Raw genomic sequence first — 21,245 nt, 5'->3', positions numbered from 1 at the left:
GGAAAGTGGTGATTTTGGGGTCTTTTGGAGCCTTTTGAGTGCAGAGCTGCACAAACGCATCAGATGTTTAGATATGAATGGAGACCTTCGCACCGTTAGATTGAGCCTATCTTTTGAAACAAGATATATCTTTGAGTTAGCTTTTCAATTCCACCGGTTTGAGGTCAATCAACATCCTGTAGCAGAAGTTATGCCTATTTTACTGAAGAGTGGCCAGTCTGCCTCGCGAGAGAAAGCTATCGAGGAGATGAAAGAAAATCGATCGATGGTGAAGCCTTGGCATCTATCGACAGTGTTTCCAGAATGCAGGCCTGTTATATTTTATGACTAATTTAGGACCAGAAGTTACCACATATTACCAGAATACACCTGCACGACTAAAAATCTTATTTTACTGTTTCTAAGCCATTGTTGACGGGTATGCTTCATACTATTCTAGAGAGAGCTTAGGATTGGAGAGAGAGATCTGTACACCTTGAGAGAGGGAAGATCTTGAACTCGCTTTGTTTCTTTACTCTATTTTTTTTATTTATCTATTGCAATATTATTCAGACCATCATAACCATGTGTTTTACGAATATGTCTGAGTAATCTCACTATTAGATTTACGTTTCTCATAAGGTTGAAATATGTATTGCTAGCTTAAATTGTTGTTAGGGTGATTTAATAAGTTGTTCTTACTATTAATCTTAGGGTTGATAAACCCTGAATCTTAGATATTAGGACTGATTGGTGCAAGTGAGAACTTGGCCTTTTACCTGAAACTAAACTAGTATGATCTAACTGACTAGATACACACGAAAGTTGGTCTTGTAAGTTAGAGAACACTGATCAAACCCGCTGGTAAAGCTTTCTGGAAGAAGCATCGATCGACGCGACGACAGTTATGTCGATCGACGCGACGACAGTTATGTCGATATATTTTGAAAGGTGTATCGATCGATATTCTTTACGAATCATCGATCGATACTTTCTCGTGATTAACATACGAAAGTTGAAATCCGAGATCCAGATTTGATAATCTAATTGATTATACCTAAGTTTTTCAAGAACAATTAATGTCAACAAACCCCTAAAAACCCAAATTAAGTTACTACTTATCATACCTGAGAATATAATTGAATCTAGCTATATTCCTCGACTGTTAACAACCTCAAATTAAACCAATCGAGCAATTACCTTGCTCACCAATTAATTTACTGCTTTAAAACCTATAACCTATTAATCTAGCTTTAATTCAAAGACTATAAATCTATTGTGTAATCTTAGAGTCTCTGTGGATTCGATCCCTAAGTATTACATCTAAACCTCTTATTTGAGAGAGTAATTCACTCCTTAGGGTAATTTGAGTGATATTAAATTTGGCGTCGTAGCCGGGGACTCTTTCTTATTACCATTAGATTTAGTTTTGAATATAGTCTAGATTTTGTTACTGGATTTGATAAATTTTCCCTCTTTCCTTGCTGACACATGTACTTAAGATGGAGGACATGAATTTCCCCCGGAAATCGATCTATGGTCAGACAACAACATAGAGCGACGGGTCGACACAAAAATCGATTGACACTCCGCTACCAATATCGACCGATGCCATCCTGCCGGACGGAGGTAAGTATGTTCTTACCTATTTCAATAATGGAAAAGTAGTTCTAGGAGATCAAAAAGGTCGAGTATGCAACACATCAAACCAAATTAATTATAGACATAGGGCTCCAATTCCTATTGGAATAGCTGTTGTTTTGAATGCTTGACCGGAGCATCACCGAACGCTTGGAGATTGCAACAGACCTGATTGGTTCTACACTAACAGGTCTGTGATCCGTCCACCAGCAATTCCTAATGTTTAATGATTGATGTCGATCGATGGACGGCTCTCCCTGTTGATCGGATGGCTGAAACATGTTATTCCCAAGCATCTTCTGCTCGATTCTGATCTGTTTCATTGCGTCTTTACATGTTAAGAATTTCCTCGTTGGTGAAACCCTGATGAAGTTCATCATCTCCTTGATCACGGTATGCTGTCTCTACTGTGTAGCTCCCGTGATAGCAATCATCTTCCCAACTGCCAATTGAGTAATCTCCGTCTCTTGTAGCGTCGACGTTAGTGTCGATCGATGGGAAGTAGGTGTTGTCGGTCGATGCTCGAAGGTGGTTTGGTTGGTGAGGTTGAGTGTCGATCGATAGTCAACCGTATCTGTCGATCGAGGGCGACTTCTGTTTCCAAGAGGAATGCTGGAGAAGTCTATCTTCCTCGTCAAGAGTCGCTCTTTGCTCTATAGCTCGTTCTTCCTCATAATCTTTATCATACTCCTCTGTATGCATGGTGTGTGTTGCCATAGTGGGAATGTAGTAGTCGTTTTCCCATTCTCCTTGACGGATATCGACCGATTCTTCTCCTACTGCGTCGGTCGATTTTTGTTGGGCACAGTCGATCGATGTTGCAGTGTGAGTTTCGATCGACGCTAAGTACTCTTTCTCGTACTCGGCTCCACAGTGGCAAGTTGCAATGATTCCTTGATCATTGAGTCTTGTGGAGGTCGTCTATGGCTTCTTGACTGGGATAGGGTCGTAGTGGGCATTAGGATCGATGAGTGTTAGACACAACAGGTTGGTTTGCAAGTTGCACACTGCTCCCACTGTTGACAAGAAGGCTCTCCCAAGTAATAGAGAAGAGTTCCAGTTCTGCTTGATGTCCAAGACATGGAAATCTACTGGAACTAGGGCATTACCAATCTGCACATCTAGGTCTCTCACAATTCCTCCTGAGTTCCTCTGGGAACAATCCACAAAAGTGAATAATTCCGGTGAAGGCTCCACTTGCAGGCCTAGATGATCTGCCATAACCCTAGGTAGGATGCTGCATGTGGGAATTCAATACCCTTCACCGTGCAAGGTATTGCAAATTGCCCAGGATCACTCTTCTTCTTCAATGTAATCCTCATCCTTATCTTTTCTCTAGCTTCACAAAACATTCTTCTAATGTCTTCTTCTGTCTCTCTAGTTTCTCTGAAGAACATCCACAATCTGTGGGTAAAATAAGCTTCATCGAATGGCTTATCTAGAGGAATCCTGAAGACTCTTTTTCGGAAAGTTTCCTTTTCTTTTTCATTAGCCCCCCTCTTCACATGTTTCGCCACTGTTTCCTTTCTTCTTCTTAAGGTTCTTCCCATAGGAACCCTATCAACTTCCATAGGATCCACTCCATCATCTGAAGGTGTCCTAACGGTCTCGGTGGGTTTTCGGAAGGTTTGGGTTTGGGCCTGAGTGCATTAAGACGTGCAACATCTATCTTTGGCATCTGCACTTGGTACGTAATAGGCGCTCGTCGATCGATAGGCACTGGAGGTTGTCGATCGATGATGGTCTCCTGATGTCGATCGATGGTGGGGTCAGAATGTCGATCGATGTTTACGTAGACAGGGCTGGGCGGATGTGGGTGTTTTGCTGCGAACTCCTCGTGAGTCATGATCCTCATGACTTTTTAAGATGCGGTTAATTCCATAGGTGTTATCGATCGATATCCAGGAGAGGACGTCGATCGATTTTGGATGACCTCTGTCGATCGATGTTCGTGGATTGGCATCGATCGACAACAAGGTGATCTGTCGAAACTCATCAGACTTTCTACTTTGAAATCTCCTTCTTGCAGCTTCTCTTCCTTCACCACTAGCCAGAAATCATCCCCAATGATGACATTCACGTGGTGTTTCATCACATCATCTTCAACCCCTCTTGTTAAGGCTCCCTGCCTCTTAACAGCTTCTCCTGTCTGAACAACTTGCATCTCCAGCTTCTTCACAAGAGTGCTCAAAGTTTCAAACTTTGTGTTCAGGTTGGTGTAGACAGAATCAATCTTCCTATTTAAGTCAACCGTCATGCGCTGCTGTCCCTCTAGAACTCTATCAAGCATCTCCTCAATCTTTCTCTCTTGAGTTGGTGGTGGTGGTATCTGGTACTAGGAGCTTCCATAACCCATGTTGTTTTTGTAGTTGTTGTTGTAGGGTTTCTGGTGCTGCGAACTCTGGTTGAAGTTACCCCTATTTAAATAGGAGTTTTTGTTTCCTCCCTGGTTCCCCAAACCTTGGAATCCAGTTCCACTGCTCTCTGTTTCTACAGGCTCTGCATCTTCAACTAAGCAGACCTGCTTCCTAAGAAGCTTGTGAACACTGTCCAACTTTGCCTTCACCTCATCCATCTGATCATTCTCAAGGATGGTGGCATATTTCTTCCTCTCAAAGTCAGTGTTCTTGGTGTTGCTTCTAGATGCTAGGTTCTCAATAACCTTCACTGCCTCATCTGGATTCCTGGTGTTGAAGTTCCCATTGTTGGAAGCATTAAGATTCATCTGGTACTGCACCGCGATGCCTCTGTAGAAAGTACTGAGCAACTGTACTTCATTGAATCCATGGTGTGGACAGTCTCTCTGATAAGACTTGAATCTGATCCAGGAGCTTTTGAATGACTCTGCAGGCTCCTGAGTGAATGTAGCAAACTTGCTCCTCAAGTCCTCATCACGTGCTTCATCGAAAAAGTCGCATAATAATTCATTCTTGATGGCGCCCCAGGATGTCAGAGATCCTGGTGGTAACTGCTTAAGCCAATGCGAAGCATCTCCAGCAAGTGAGTAGTTGAAGAGCTTGCATAGGAGGTAGTCTTCAGAGACTCCCTCGACTTTAATAGCAGATATAAAATCCTCGAACCTCTCCAGATGGTCCATAGGATGCTCGTGAGATAACCCATAGTAGGGTGTCTATCCCATGAGTGTGTAGTACTGTGGCTTCAACTCGAAATCCCTCTGAAAAGTGGTCAGACGAATGGCTGATCGGTTGGTGTAGAACTGATCTAGACGGTTGTAGTCAGCCAACGTTCTGGTTTGAGCAGCCTCATCTACAGGTAGAGTAGCGCCTATAGGATCAGTATCGGACTCAGGGATTGCAGCCCCCTGAGCATCTATCCTCTGAACTGCTGCATTACGCAGATGACCCTCCTGGTCATGCAGGTTTCCTTTATCATCTCGTATAAGTATCAAAGTAGCATCCATGTCTCGCGGCTCAGTATCCATCGATGTTCGGGCTGAAGTATCGATCGATGTCGGATGGAAGATGTCGGTCGACGGAAGATGAGTGTCTTTGGTCGATAGTGGTGAGCGAGTATCGGTCGACGGGACTAGTGTCTGGGTCGACGGTGGTTAAAAGAAATCGATCGATGAACAGGTGGTGTTATCGATCGATGAGGAGCGTGCTTATTTGCGGATTGAATGCTCCAAGCTTGTAGGATCTGGTGAGAATAGTAGTTGAGTTTCCTTGTTGCTTCTAGTATTGCTGGGCATGTACCTGAAAATCCAAGAAAAAATTTTATGTCAGAAACTTAACAAAAATTAAATCAATGGGCGATCAAAGCTCCCCGGCAACGGCGCCAATTTTGATTATCACTCAAATTACCTTAAGGAGTGGTTTATAATCTCTCAAATAAGAGGTCGAGTTGTAGTACTTAGGGATCGAATTCACAGGGAGCTAGGAAACCTAATGGATCTAATATGATTAGTTATGTAAGAAGTTTTTAAGATTTAAAATGTAAATTTGCAGTTTTGGTTGAGCAAGTAATTGCTCGATTGATTGGTTGAGGTTTTGGTGCTTAAAAGGAAATAGCTAGACTTAGGGTTTCTATTAAGGAAGCTTGGAATTATAATCCTACAGATGCCTAATGAGTTGCATGCATGATAATGTAAAGCTCAACTATCAATTCAACAAGTCTATCAGCTATCGCATGTTTGAACTTGTCTATTAACTAGATCCAATGGTCCAAACAAATGTGTTCGATCAATAGCAGTGTCGATCGATGATCCTATAGGAATATCGATCGATATACCTTTTGCTCCGTCGATCAATTATCCAATATGAATATCGATCGACGTGCTTCCAGTTAAGCTTTATGCGTGGGTTGAATAATGCTTACTAAGCTCACTAGATCAACTCTCGCCTTACTCTTAGCAAGAAACTTAGCTCAGTTAGAATGTTTTCAGGATGAGAATGAAGCTCTCGCTTTTATCTATCAATCCTAGGGCAAGTTCTAGGTAGCTAATATAGAAACAGACATTAATGAATAATCCTAATGACAATTACCACAACTCAGCAATCTATAGTTGGGGCTAATCCCTCATAACCTATTTAAACCCTAAATCTAACAGTGGAACTACTGAGACATGATCAAACAATTCATGAAAGCAATTAGGTTAGAAAACTTTATAGAATAGTAAAATAGATATTAATGTAGTTCCAATCACAAATTATAACTTTGGATCTTCTCTCCAATCTATCACAATCCTAAAACCTTTTGTTGAAAGTAATAAAGCTAAAAACACAGAAAAGCACACTTTGCCTCTAACATGGTGGCAAAGCTTATATAGTTAGGTTAAAACTTGCCAGGGATAATCTTGTAAATTGGTGAATACTTGGGCTTCAAATCGGGTGTGACCAAACGGGCTTTCTTGCGCGCGTTGCTGTCGATCGATGTTCAGGTGTGAACATCGATCGATATTCCTCCTCCAATATCGACCGATGGTCGAGCTCGATGGTCATCTCGGGTGCTTGCTCCAAATATCTCCAAAATGCTCCAAAATCAACACTTATCTCCAAATCACTCCTGATCTTATAAATATAATAAATAGACTCTACAATATAATAATAGATAGTAAAAACACATATAAACCATGAATGAAAATGGGTCAAATCCATGGTCTATCACAGGTAAACATTAGTTCATATCATCTCTCTCTACTAATTTTCTCTCTTAGTCAAAGTATGCTTATATTTGCAAGATGATTGACCAAGATTGGACAGGCTTCCATGAATCAACCCTTAATGGTGGTTGCCACCAAGTCCTGTTCATTTCTTTATGACATATATCCTAGGATTATTTGTGAAGCAAACCTTAATGGTTGCAGCTAGCAAACCTTAATGGTTGTAGCCACCAAGTCATGTTCTAATCCTTTACCTATAGAATTCTTATGAAGCAAGCCTTAATGGTTGTAGACACCAAGTCCTGTTCGAATATCTTCCTAATAAATCTCTAATAGATATGTATATATATATATATATATATATATAATTTTTTTTTATATCTATATTTCGAAAATAGAGAGAGAGAGGGTGATAAATCTATATACACAAGGGTTTACCTTCCAGACTTGTTTGAAGAATCTGATACCATGTATACCAAGCCCCAAGACAAGCAGTTGTGTCAAGTTTAGTGTTGGAGGTCAGCTTTGGTTCCTTCAAACAATCTCAGCAAGTGTAACATAGTTGACAGGTTGATCCGCTTTAGTATCTTTAGTACTATCTGCAATCAGTAAATTCTAGAATGGTGCTAAAGAGTGGTTAAATAACAAGCAAAAATCTAATAAGTTCATTATCCCTTTCTTGACTCAATAAAAACTTTATGTTTGAAAATATTTTAAAAAAAATTCATGAATAAACTAATATTAGTAAACCTCCCCCCAGACTTAAACTACAATGTCCCCAGTGTAAATTCAGTCAGAGTTATGGTGATAATAAATCATAAGTACTCAATGTAACGAGTTAGAACGATATACCAGACCGTAACCGATGTAAGGATGTTGATATCGGTCGATGCAGATACTGCTCTGTCGATCGATGTCGACAGTGTCTCATCGGTCGATACTTAGGGCAATCGTCTACTCGGATCTATTTTTGTTTCTTTTTATTTTTATGACCTGCAATAATTAAAAACAAACATAAATAGTATATTAATAAAAACTAAATAAATAGTACCTAATAATGGGTTGCCTCCCACTCAGCGCTTTGTTATAGTTATTTAGCTTAACCTTGGAGGTGATTGGGCTAGTGATGTTGAAAGCTGGCACTTGTTGGGAAACAAGTCTCCATATCTTCTTTGCGCTTGTTGAACTATGTACCAGTGAAGTCTCTCATTGCTTCATCTCCTCTGCGCAATTTGTCCTTCATTATGGTAGTTGCATCTTCTATTTTCTGCAATCTATCTCCAAGACTCTCAAGAATGAACTGATGTCTCATAAGTCTGGCGTATGTGTCAGCTGAGATCTGCTCTCCATGGTTGTGTGTATCAGGCATGTCTGATGTCACCTTTTGTACTAGCCTCCCTCGGTTTGAAGCTTCGTCGACCGATGTCCGATGATGAATGTCGGTCGATTTGTTGTTGCGTCTGTCGATCGATGGTGATGCTTCTGGTCGACGGGCAATGTAACTCTGAATCTCCACTAATTCCCCTTGAATAGCTTATATCTTTGAAGTCAAAACACTAATGCTAAGATCCATTGGAAAATAGATGTCATCACATCTCCCATCAAGCCTCTCTTATGTAGTTTCCAGAGCTCTGTAGATCCCTTCTACTTACTGATCTATCTCTCCCCTAGTGTGAAAATCTGGTTGAGACTTCATCGTATGTGAGTGTGGTGGGTTGTCATCGACCGATGCTGGTAAGCAGTTATCGATCGATGCTGGTAGGAGACTGTCGATCGATGCTCGTTGATGTCTGTCGATCGATGTAGGTCAAGCAACGTCGGTAGCGCGCTGAATTCTGGCTATGTCTTGCTTCATCTCCTCTATACAAGTAGTCAGCCAACTGATACTATCATTCAATGGATAGTAGTCACCATCAAGTTTCATCTGGAAGGCTTCTTTGTCACTACAAGAAATATTGGCATTAGTAGCACACCGAAAATGCTATCATAAGGTTTTCGTAGCGTTTTCACAAACGCTAGGTCTGCCGCAGCTACGGTAGACCCTCCTTCTATTATAGCGTTTTTTCATTAGCTATAATAAATAGAAGTATTGTAGCATTAATTATGTGTTATAGAAAATTTTGTTGTGACATTTGTTTCGTGTTACTGTATATTTTTTTATGGCATTTTCTTCGTGTTGTAATATAATTTATAATGACACATTTTTAGTGCCGTAAAATTTGAAAGTAAATTTTAAATTTAAAAATAAATCTGATTATTAATATAATTAATTTTGAGATTTAATCTGGTTTAATATTAATTTTGGTTTACAACTGATTTCGGTTTATAGATTAAACTGGTTTACAAATGACTTCGGTTTATATTTAAACTTTGGTTTACAACTGATTTTGGTTTATAAAGTAAACCGGTTTACAAATTTGTTTTACGAAATCTAAAACTACAAAAAATAACCCTAACTCCTTTGGCACCGCCTCCTCCGCTGCTCTGCAAAGCTGTTGATTGATAATAGCCAGATCAAGGTTTCTGTAGCAAGAATAGAGCGCTCCACTAATATCACTGTAAAGAGCTGAATACTTAATTGTCGGTTTCAGCTTCCTCAAGTCCCATATTATTGGGGAAAAACACAATGAACAGAAGCAGAGTTAGAGTGGACGGAAATGAAATACATATAGAGAAAGGGAAAGAAGACAGGTAAATCTCACCAGTAGTCCCATTGAGAAGTGGAAAATGAGAAGGCTCAGTAGCTGAGATGAAACTGTTTTGGGGTCCTTGTCGAAAACCTCTTCGTCATCATTCACTACTGAAAAAACAAATCAGAAGGACCAAATCGATCAAAAGGACAGACTAGAGATTACGAATCTAAACCCTAGTCGGAGCCCCAGTGAGGAACTTACTATATGGCTTACAGTGTCAGATTCGGTTTCGATTGGAGATTCTCTTGGGCTCGAGACGTGAACCAACGATGTGAGAAGTGGAGTCGACACGCTTCGTAAAAGATGGAGAATTTTTCTCGGTTTCTTAGGGTTTATTCCACGATCGAGAGAAGAAGAAAAGATGGAACTTTTATTTTTTTTTTTTCAGGTTTACGACGGTAGAAGAGGAGAGAACAGAGATCTCGAGAGAGATAAAACCTATTTAAAAAAGCAAAATGTTTATGTCCCTTAGATTATATTCATCAACGGTTAAGATTAAAAAAAGAAGTTATCTTCACTTTCTTGTATTAGCCAATAGAAAAGAATCACGACGATTGCTATTAAAAAATAAAAAAATAACGTAAAAGGATGTGAGATAGAGAGGTTATCCTCGTTTTTATTTTATTTTCTTTTATTTAATCTTTCAATACTTTGTTAATTTTAACATATCATTTTATATGTTTACAAAGACTAATGTTTGAAGATTAAGTGATGATTAATTTTCAGTAATTATAAATTGTAATGGCAAAATGTCAATTATGATATATAATTATGATTTTCTTCAAAAACAAAAAGTTAAGAATTATTAAAAAAAGATTTAGAGTTTGAATATAAATTGGAGGAATAGGGTTTGACATAGGGTTTGGTTTTTGGCTTTTATAATGTATGTGTTTGATTATGTTTTGGAATTTATAGATTAAAATTAAAAATATTAAATTACTATTGTTGACTATTAGCTTATATGGTTGTAGTTAAGTTTAAAGTATATGGTTTGAGGTTTGTGAAATAGAATTGTAGTTGAGATAGATATTTGAAAATAAAATTAATAAAGTTATAGTTTATATAAGGAATAGGTTTTAGTTTAGTAATTATGTTATTTGCATAGATTTGATTTATGATTTTGTATATAGGCTTTGAATTTGGGGTTTAGGGTATTATGTTTAGGGTGTAGTTACAAAATTTAGATTTTAAATTTGATATAAGATTTTTAAAATAATTAAATATTGAGTTTAAGTTTAAGATTAAAATTATATCATGAAAAGATTGAAGTTTAAAACTTATTTTAGGGTTTTGTTTTTTCTTTTTGAATCACAAAATACAAATTACCAATTTTTTAATAAATCTAAATTCTTTTTCAAAATTGTAACCGGTTTTAACATTATAACAATTTCTAACATTTCTTTTACTTATTCGTCATTTTACTCTTATTTGAAACAAAAGTATCAACACTTTTAACATTGGTTTGATCCAATTCCATGAACTGAGCTCAAATATAACAACTACAGTTCTTTACATAATCAATTACAATTCCCTTTTTCATAATCCAAAAACACGTCTTAATCACTCTTATGAATGATATAACTTCAGAGACCAAACAGTCAAACCAGAAAATGATACTAGCCCAACTTCTGTCTGTACTCCTTCGGCTTCACCGCCTCAGCCGTAGCTTCACCGTTGTCTCCACTTCCGGCTTCACCGTGTCACCGCTCTCTCTTCTTCCGGCTTGACAAGGCGAGATTCACCAACCTACAAGTGACCATCTTATTTCATTGAACATTGAATAAGAACGCTGCAAGAGCAAAAGAGAGAAACATAGACTAATGACAGATAAACTAGTAGCAGTTTCTGATGATATATGATAAGATTAAAACTCAAGAACAGAGCAAAAGGAAGAGACCAGCCACAAGTAAAGAATCTTCTGAAAATGATAGATCGAAACTGGTACCTGAACTTCTCTTTTTGAAATGAGAGTTCTGCCTGAGATCTTTTCAGAAAACAAACTAATCTCGAGATCAGCAGGCTCTTACCCATGGGATCTATCTATCATTTAACTTGTAAACTGCAACCTACAAGACAAAAACTTTCATGAACACAAGATAATCATTCACTTGCTTGAAACAAAAGTATCATCACTTTTAACACTGGTTTGATTCAAAAGCAACAAACAAGGGACTGTCACGAGAGGAACAGCACAAGCGTGCCATAGCTCTCTGTCGAAAACAAAGAGTTTGTCCTAACTTAACCACATCTCAACAGCAATAGGGTTCAAAGTCTTCATCTTTAGTTACTACCAAACTAGACCTAAAGACAAAAACGAAAGGGAAGAAGGTTACCTTCTCTACCGGTATATTGAGATTTTGAGTGATACTTGTCGACCCAACATGTTGTTCACGATTTCAGGGAAGGCAATGGAAGTTTTCTCCTCCACGATTTCCTTTCTTAGACACCTCTGAGCTCGCCATACTTCTATAATCTCAAAGTTCAGATCTGTTTCATCTGGTGACGAAGAAGCTCCCAAGCAGGCGAAATCAACAAGAAAGTTTCTGGAACTTAACAGTAAAAATTCAAACAAACACATTGAGATTTCAGAATTCAACAAAGAAAGCTTTAAATGTGAAGACTTTGATAAAGGAAAGAAAGCTCACATCAGACTCAACAAACCCTGAAAAGGTGAAGACTTTAAGAGACAGATGAAGAGACTGATAGGCTATTGGATTTGATTACAGCAGAGTAACCGTGAGGATAACAAGATGACTGATGCGGGTTGAAGGATGGCTCACAGAGAATGATGAACTCAGTCTAGAGAGAAACTTTGTCTCTGCAACATTCCAGTGCTCGAAAAAGATGAAGACGAGACTGGAGAATTCGTTGGAGAAGGAGGAGCCGCCGACCGAGAGACACGAAGTAAACAAGTCAGAGTTAGGAGCCACCGTCGGAGTTGGAACATTCTACAACGACGGGTTAGGGATCCCGAGTTCTACGTTTGAAATCGATGTGTCGCGTGTGAGAGTGAGATTAGGAGAGTGAAACAGAGAGAGATGTCTGTGTTAGAGGAATCGTGTGTGGGAGTGAGGTGAGGAGAGTAAGACAGAGAGAGAGGTGTGTGTGTATGAGAGATTATTAAGAATAGAGATGGAGGAGATGAAATCTGAAAACAGAAAGAAAAAAAGATGATTCGTCGAAGATAAGAGAGAAAAAAAAAGGAATTGGCTAAGTTCTTTGGTGGCAAAGTATATTTTTTAAAGTGTTGGCGCACCAACTAAAATTTTCGCACAAAAGTGTTATCCTAAACAAAATTTGCGTCTTTTGTTTAAAAAAAAAATAGATCCTAGCACTAATTTAATGCTACTATAGAGTTGGTGTCCAAATTTGCTACTTTACTAGCAGTTGGTGAATTCGTGCTACCGTGAACTGCTACCAATACTCATATTTCTTGTAGTGTGTGCTTCTCTTGTTCTCCACAGACTCCATAGAACATCTCATTGATCTCGTCCTTGGTCTAGATCTCTGGTACTAGCTTTGTTTGAGTAAATGAGCTAGCATGTTCTGGAAGACATATGTAGTTTGGCTCATCTCTTGAAGCTCCTTCCAGAAGTCTTCTGATATCCTTGCTGTGAACACGAATGACATGTACATCTAGATCTCTGGTGTATCCCTGATCATCTCTGTAGATACCATACTCATTCTTTTCTTCCCAGTCGAATCTCCTAGTACCAAAAAGATCAAAGGCCCTTCTGCCAAATTCTGGACGTCTGTCGACCGATGTTGGGACGTCAGCGTCGACCGATTGTTGAGTTGGATGGCGAGACCTTGGTTTGAAGCTTTTGTCTATGCCACCAGCTGTGTCATAGAACTCCTTTGTAAACTTCTGTTGGTGTTCTGGAATGTTGCGTTGATGCATGAACAGATTGTCTGCTCCATTGGATGTCTGAAGGATGTCTGCGATATCTTCTCGTGCATTGTGCGTCTGTCTATTCCTTTTGCATAGGCATCTGGGTCCCTGAAAATACCAAATTCGTCTGGAGTTAGATACCGGTTATCAAATTTATATTTTTCGCTTACAGTGGTTTTTGGTTTTGGACGGATGTCGATCGATGTGGTATGATCAACGTAGATCGATGTTGAAGGATTGATGTCGATCGATGGATGTGCTCTGCTCGATTTTGATATGTTTCATCTCGTCTTTGCATGTTGAGAAGTTCCTCATATGTGAAACCCTCATGAAGTTCATCAGCTCCTTGATCATGGTATGTTATCTCTACTGCGTAGCTCTCGTGATAGTGATCATCTGCCCAATTTCCAATTGAGTAATCTCCGTCTTGGGTCGCGTCGACGTTAGTGTTGATCGATGGGAAGTAGGCAATGTCGGTCGATGCTCGAAGGTGGTTTAGTTGGTGAGGTTGAGTGTCGATCGATGTTGAACCATATCTGTCGATCGATGGCGACTTCTTTTTCCAAGAGGAATGATGGAGAAGTATATCTTCCTCGTCAAGATTCGCTCTTTGTTCTATGGCTCGTTCTTCCTCATAATCTTCATCATACTCCTCTGTATGCATGTTGTGTGTTGGGATGATGGGATTGTAGTAGTCGTTCTCCCATTCTTCTGGACTACTGTGGATCGATTCTTCCTTTGGTGTGTCGATCGATATCTAATGGGAACTGTCGATCGATGTTGCAGTGTGAGTTTCGATCGACGCCGAGTATTCTGTCTTGTACTCGGCTTCACAGTGGCATGCTGCAATGATTTTAGGATCATTGATTCTTCTGGGGGTCGTCTGTGGCTTCTTGACTGGAATAGGGTTGTAGAGGACATGAGGATCTATGAGCGTTAGGCACAACTGGTTGGTTTGCAAGTTGCACACTGTTCTCACTGTTGACAAGAAGGCTCTCCCAAGTAGTAGAGAAGAGTTCCAGTTCAGCTTGATGTCCAAGACATGGAAATCAACTAGAACTAGGGCATTACCAATCTGCACCTCTAGGTCTCTCACAATTCCTCCTGAATTCCTCTGGGAACAATCCACAAAAGTTAATAATTCCTTGGAAGGCTCCACCTGCAGACCCAAATGGTCTGCCATAACCCTAGGTAGGATGCTGACTGATGCTCATGTGTTGCACAAGGCATGTGGGAATTCAATACCCTTCACCGTGCAAGGTATTGCAAATTGCCCAGGATCACTCTTCTTCTTCAATGTAACCCTCTTCCTCATCTACTCTCTAGCTTCACAGAACATTCTCCTAATGTCTTCTTCTGTCTCTCTGGTTTCTCTGAAGAATATCCACAATCTGTGGGTATAATAAGCTTCATCAAATGGTTTTTCTAGAGGACTGAAGACTCTTTTTCGGAAACTTTCTTTTTCCTTTTCATTAGCCCCCCCCCCTCTTCAGATGTTTCGCCACTTTTTCTTTTATTTTCCTTAGGGTTCTTCCCATAGGAACCTTATCAACCACTATAGAATTCCATCATCTGAAGGTGTCCTAGCGGCCTCTGGTGGGTTTTCTGAAGGTTTGGGTTTGGGCCTGAGTGCATTAAGACGTGCATCATCTATCTTCGGCATATGCACTCGGTACGTAAGAGGTGCTCGTCGATCGATGGACTCTGGAGGTTGTCGATCGATGACGGTCTCTTGATGTTGATCGTTGGCGGGGTCAGAATCTCGATCGATGTTTATGTAGACAGGTCTGTGCGGATGTGGGTTTTTTGCTGCGAACTCCTCGTGAGTCATGATCCTTACGGCTTTGCAAGATGCGGTTGATTCCGTAGGTGTTGTCGGTCGATGTGCAGTAGAGGATGTCGATCGATTTTGGATTCTGTCGACCGATGTTCGAGGCTTGGTGTCGATCGACACCAATGATCCGCCGAAACTCATCAGACTCTCTACTTCGAAATCTCCTTCTTGCAGCTTCTCTTCTCTCACCACTTGCCAGAAATCATCCCCAATGATGGCATTCACGTGGTGCTTCATCACATCATCTTCTACCCCTCTGGTCAAGGCTCCCTGCCTCTTAACAGCTTCTCCTATATGAACAACCTGCATCTCCAGCTTCTTCACATGAGTGCTCAAAGTCTCAAACTTTGTGTTTAGGTTGGTGTAGACAGAATCAATCTTCCCATTGAAGTCCACTGTCATACGCTGCTGTCCCTCGAGAACTCTATCCAGCATCTCCTCAATCTTGCTCTCTTGATTTGGCGGTGGTGGCTTCTGGTAGTAGGAGCTTCCATAACTCATGTTATTGTTGTAGTTGTAGTTGTTGCTGTAGGGTTTCTGGTGCTGTGAACTCTGGTTGAAACTACCCTTATTTCCATAGGAATTTCTGTTTCCACCCTGGTTTCCAGAACCTTGGAATCCAATGCCACTGATGAAGTTCACATCTGCTTCCTCTGCTCTCCCCCTCTGTGTCTACAGACTCTGCATCTTCAACCAAGCAGACCTGCTTCCTGAGAAGCTTTGAACACTGTCCAGCTTTGCCTTCACCTCATCCATCTGATCATTCCCAAGGATAGTGGCAGATCTCTTCCTCTCAAAATCAGTGTTCTTGGTGCTGCTGCTAGATGTTAGGTTTTCAATGACCTTTACTGCTTCCTCTGTATTCTTGGTGTTGAAGTTCCCATTGCTGGAAGCATCAAGAGCCATCTGGTACTGCACCGCGATGCCTCTGTAACAATCTATAGTTGGGGCTTATCCCTCATAACCTATTTAAACCCTAAAATCTAATAAGAAAACTACTCAGACATGGCCAAGTAATTCATAACAGCAAATATGCATGAAAATTGCATTAGAATAGTAACTAGATATCAATGGAGTTCCAATCACATATATAACTTTGGATATTCTCTCCAATCTATCAAAATCCTAGAAAACATTTGCTGTGAAAATAGTAAAACAAGAAAGCACACTTTGCCTCTAAGATGTTGGCAAAGCTTATATAATTAGGTTAAAACTTGTCAGGGGTAATCTTGTAAATTGGTGAAGACTTGGGCTTCAAGTCGACTGTGACCAAACGGGCTTTCTGCACGCTTCTCTGTCGATCGATGTCAAGATGTGAACATCGATCGATTATTCCTCTTTAATATCGACCGATGGTCGATCTCGATGGTCATCTCGGGTGCTTACTCCAAATATCTCCAAAATGCTCCAAAATCATCACTTATCTCCAAATCACTCCTGATCCGGTAAATATACTAAATAGACTCTATAATATAATAATTAATAGTTAAAACAGTTATAAACCATGGGTAAAAGTGGGTCAAATCCATGGTCTATCAATAGGTTATGAGGGATTAGCTCCAACTATAGATTGCTAAGTTGTGATATTCATCTTTAGGATTATCATTAATGCATGTTTCTAGATTAGCTACCTAGAAATTGTCCTAGGAGTTGTAGACATAAGCGGTAGCTTACATCTCACCCTGAATCCATCCTAACTGAGCTTAAATTGCTAGAGTAAGGCGAGAGCTGATCTAGGAAGCTTAGTGAGCATATTCAATCCGCGCATTAATGCTTGACCAAAGAGACGAGCATGGATATGCACGAGCACCAGATGGAAGAATCATTCATGTATCAAGGGAATACATCAGAGATATTATGGCAAGAGCTACAATGTATGAGGCAGCTTGTATTTGTCTACCAGAGCAAGCAGAGAAGTTCAATAGAATCTTGCCCAAGCTAAGAAGCTACAGCACAGCAGATATCGATGATATAGTACATGGTATCTACAGAGCCGAAGAGATGTCACTAGATACCCACTTAATGACATCATTGAGAAGCTGACTACACGCATGGGTGAGCTGAAAGAGGAGATGGACATGATCCGGAGACAAAATGCAATCCGATCTGAAATATCGATCGAGAGTCGTAACTCGACCATCGATCGACGGTGGATACGAATAACTGAAGAAACGGCTGGTCACAGTGAAGTTGTTACAAGACAAGCTTGATGAGATTAATTTTTTTCAAGACTTGATGCGAGAAGACTTTTTCCAGAGATTGGAGGACCTTGTGAAACAACTGTGGCCAGAGTTAGAATACACCAGCGCAGCATCAATAACCTTCAGAAAGGGATGCATGTCAATGAGGTTGATAAGGAGATACTAAAATATCAGTGGACCAGAGGAGATGAAGCCATAAGAAGCTTCATTGGTACATGGTTTCAGATGAGCAAAGAAGATGTAGACACTTGTTTCCCAACAAGTAGTCATCCACCTCCTTACTAGCCAACCTACTTCCAACGTCAAGCTAAATGACTATAACAAAGCGATGAGTGGGAGACAACCCACTATTAGGTAATTTTACTTAGTTTTATTTCAAAATTGCTATTGATTTTCGCATTTAATTTATTGCAGGTCGGATAAAAAAAATGACCCGAGGAAATGTCCGACATTACCACACCGGAATCGACCGACGATCACTTACACACGTCGATCGACAATCAACATCAGCGAGCATACTACCCTTTGTTTTGTTTGAGGACAAGCAAAAATGTAAGTCTGGGGGTGTGACATACCATGGATTTTACCCACTTTCAGCCGTGGTATATAGGTGTTTTAAGAACTATCTATGTTGTTTTGGAGTATTTTTAGTACTTTTACAGGTTCAGGGACGTTGGAGAAAAGTGATGATTTGGGTGCATTTTGGAGCAAAAATGAGAGGAAGCTCGAAGTTGAACATCGAACAAGTTCGAGGTCGACATTCAGAGTCCACCATCGGTCGATGCACACTCTGTGCCATCGATCGATGGTGAAGCATGCAAACCCCAACCGGCTTAAAACCCAAGTTAAGACATATTTACAGAAATACCCCTGGCTGACTTTTAACCTAATATTTATGTGTTCTGCCATTGTTCTAGGCAACACATGCTTTCTACACTTTTCCTACTTTTCTAGTTTTACACAGCAAAGGTTTTTAGTAGATTTGTAGAGAAGATCCAAGACTCCTTTAGAGATTTGTATTGGAACTCCAGTATTTCTAACCTTAATCTAGTTATGCTTTCCTTTATATTATTTGTTATGAATTGCTTTGCTATGTCTGAGTAATTCGCTTTTGTTAGGTTTAAGGTTCAAATAGGATTATGAAGGATTAACCTCAAATATAGATTGCTGAGTTGTTTGTGATATCCATTAGTTGAATTGCTCTTATTGCTTGTGGTTTAGAGTAACTAACTAGAACCATGATATTAGGATAATTAAGCGCAAGTGAAAGCATGGTCTGTTACCTGAATTAATTCACATTGTGCTAGGATTGCTAGAAACAAACGGAAGTTGATCGAGAAACCTAGTGAACATAAGTCAAACCCGCTCGGTAAAGCTTGTAGGAAGGAACATCGATCGACAACCCTATCGGTGTATCGATCGACGTTCTGAAAGGTGTATCGATTAATTATCCATTGATTATATCGATCAAAACTTTCTCCAGATCAACAAACGACAGTTGAGATCAGAGATCCAAACAATAGATATTCTGAACAAACGACAGTTGATAAAATATTACATTGTTTGAGTTCTAGAATATCCAATAAACTACTCTAGCTTCTATACTATTATAATCATGATTACCTGAATAGAAACCCTAAGTCTAACACTTTCTCATAATTGTTTACAAAACCTCAATCCAATAAACCGGACAACTACCTTGTTCACCACTGCAATTTATTATTTCCATAATTGACTTAGCTTAAATTATAAACTGTTTTAAGATCTTTTGTGTGCCCCAGCTCTTTGTGGATTCGATCCCTAAGTACTACAACTCGACCTCTTATTTGAGAGAATACAAATCACTTAGGGTAATTTGAGTGATATCAACCGGTTTTGTTCTGTGAGGAGTGAGTGAAGTGAGTCTAAAACCTCTTTGACTTCGACTAACTGCGCTTTTTTGTGGTTGTAGCTTCGTTTCCTCTTTCGACATCCATCCTCTCAAATGTTTTACCTTTAGCCAAGTTCTCAAATCCTCTTATGTAGTTTTCCGGTAGTTTGATTGCTGACCTATTGGAATAGGTCCTGCCAGGATCTAAGTAGTCTTGCAATGGCAATTTATGTTCCATTTCATTGATTAAATTTGTATTAATTTTACCAGGGATTGCAGCCCCCTGTTCTTTAATGATTTGGTTTCTTGCGTTGCATTTTTGACCTTTTGGTTCTCCTAGGACTACTTCCTTATCATTCAGATTGGTAAGTAAAAACTTACCTGTTTCCGGATGGGTAGCGTCGATCGCGTCAAATAGCTCAGTGTCGATCGATTCCTCTACCAAAGTGTCGCTCGACGTGTCTGTCATGCTGTTGATTGCTCTTCTGAAATACGCATTCTTCTCGTAAGTACATGTGTCGACAGGGTAAGAAGGATAATTTTTAGCTAATCAGAGAAATAAAATCTAGACTATATTCTAAAACTTAATCTAATGGTAATAAGAAAGAGTCCTTGGCAATGACGCCAAATTTCATATCACTCAAATTACCCTAAGGAGTGACTTTACTCTCTCAAATAAGAGGCTCAGCTGTAGTACTTAGGGATCGAATCCACAGAGACTCTAGGATTACACAATAGATTTTATAGTTTTCGAAGTAAAGCTAGATGGAAATGTAAACTGTAAATAACTGAAGGTTTGGTGAACAAAGCAGTTGTTCGGTTGATTGATTTAGGTTGTAAACAATTAAAGATTAATAGCTAGATTCACGTGATTTCTCGGGTATGACAATTATGTTTTCTATTGGTATATTAGGGATTTATTAATATTAATTGTTTTCGAACTCAAACTTGGATTATAATCTATCAACTTCCATTTGTTTAGATTATCTATTTTCTAGATCTAAGATCTCAACTTCCGTTTGTTAATCATTAGAATGTGTCAATCGATGCACTTTCATAAGTATCGATGGATACACCTTTCAGAACGCCGATTGATACACTTATCAGTGTGTCGATCGATGTTCTTTCTAGCAAGCCTTAGCGAGCAGGTTTGATGCGGTCTCTAAATTCATATACCAACTTCTGTGTGCGCTTAGCAAGTTAGATCATACTAGTTAAGTTTCAGGTGATAAACCAAGTTTGCACCAATCAATCTTAAGGTCTAAGTTCAAGGTGATCAAGCCTAGACTTAGCAGTAAGAATAACTAGATGAAGAACTATTTTAATTCCCTAACAAATATTCATTTTAGCAATACATAGATCAACCTTTGAAGAAACCCAAATCTAACAATGAGACTACTCAGACATATTCGTAGAAAATATTATGATGGTCTGAATAATACTGCAATATAATATAATGAAAGGCAAACAAAGTAAAGTAAGAAACAAGGGTGTTCAAGATCTTCTCTCGTATGAAGTTCAGATATCTCTCTCCAATCCTAAGCTCTCTCTCCTAAGTGTAGAGATGTGTGCCTCCAAAGTGTTCCCTCTCTAAAAGTCTGTCTATGTATAACAGAAAAACCTTAATAAATAGCCTAACAGGCGGCAAGGGACCTATGGTGCAATATCTAGGAACTTCTGGGTAAAACATGTAATTTTGTAAAATCATCATAAAACCCTCGGAGTAAAATGTCGACCGACGCTTCATGTCTTCCGTCGATCGATGTTTGTTGTAATAGTTGGCTCCGACTTCATGTTTTCAGCAGAGCTTCTTTCAAAGTTCCAAAATGATCCAAAAAGCTTCAAATATGTCCAATGAGTATCTGAACATGCTTCAAATATGTCCAATGAGTATCTGAACATGTAAAGCCTCTAAAAAGACTCCAAATGCATATAAAAGACTCTAAAAACATATATAAATCATGGATAAAAGTGAGTAAAATCCATGACATATCAGCAACAAATCAAGAGGTATCT

General features: G+C 39.4%; 1 long non-coding RNA gene across 7 annotated transcripts; it reads right to left on the bottom strand.

Annotated features, from left to right (window-relative positions):
- Positions 1 to 9,075: 9,075 nt before the first annotated feature.
- Positions 9,076 to 12,950, bottom strand: LOC106391744. 7 transcript variants are annotated; one of them, XR_007319597.1, is made up of 5 exons: positions 12,078 to 12,950; positions 11,766 to 11,981; positions 11,378 to 11,491; positions 9,634 to 11,192; positions 9,076 to 9,539 (listed from the first exon to the last, which is right to left on the bottom strand). It is a non-coding gene; the product is annotated as an uncharacterized LOC106391744 (long non-coding RNA). The 7 variants fall into 7 exon arrangements; XR_007319593.1 differs by having other exon boundaries at positions 11,378 to 11,498; positions 12,078 to 12,939; XR_007319595.1 differs by having other exon boundaries at positions 9,634 to 11,178; positions 11,766 to 11,975; positions 12,078 to 12,939.
- Between the last annotated feature and the right edge of the window lie 8,295 nt (positions 12,951 to 21,245).

The sequence above is a fragment of the Brassica napus genome, chromosome C2 (assembly GCF_020379485.1).
Source record: "Brassica napus cultivar Da-Ae chromosome C2, Da-Ae, whole genome shotgun sequence".
In the NCBI taxonomy this organism is placed as follows: Eukaryota; Viridiplantae; Streptophyta; class Magnoliopsida; order Brassicales; family Brassicaceae; genus Brassica; species Brassica napus.
This window is presented reverse-complemented; position numbering and strand designations above follow the sequence as displayed.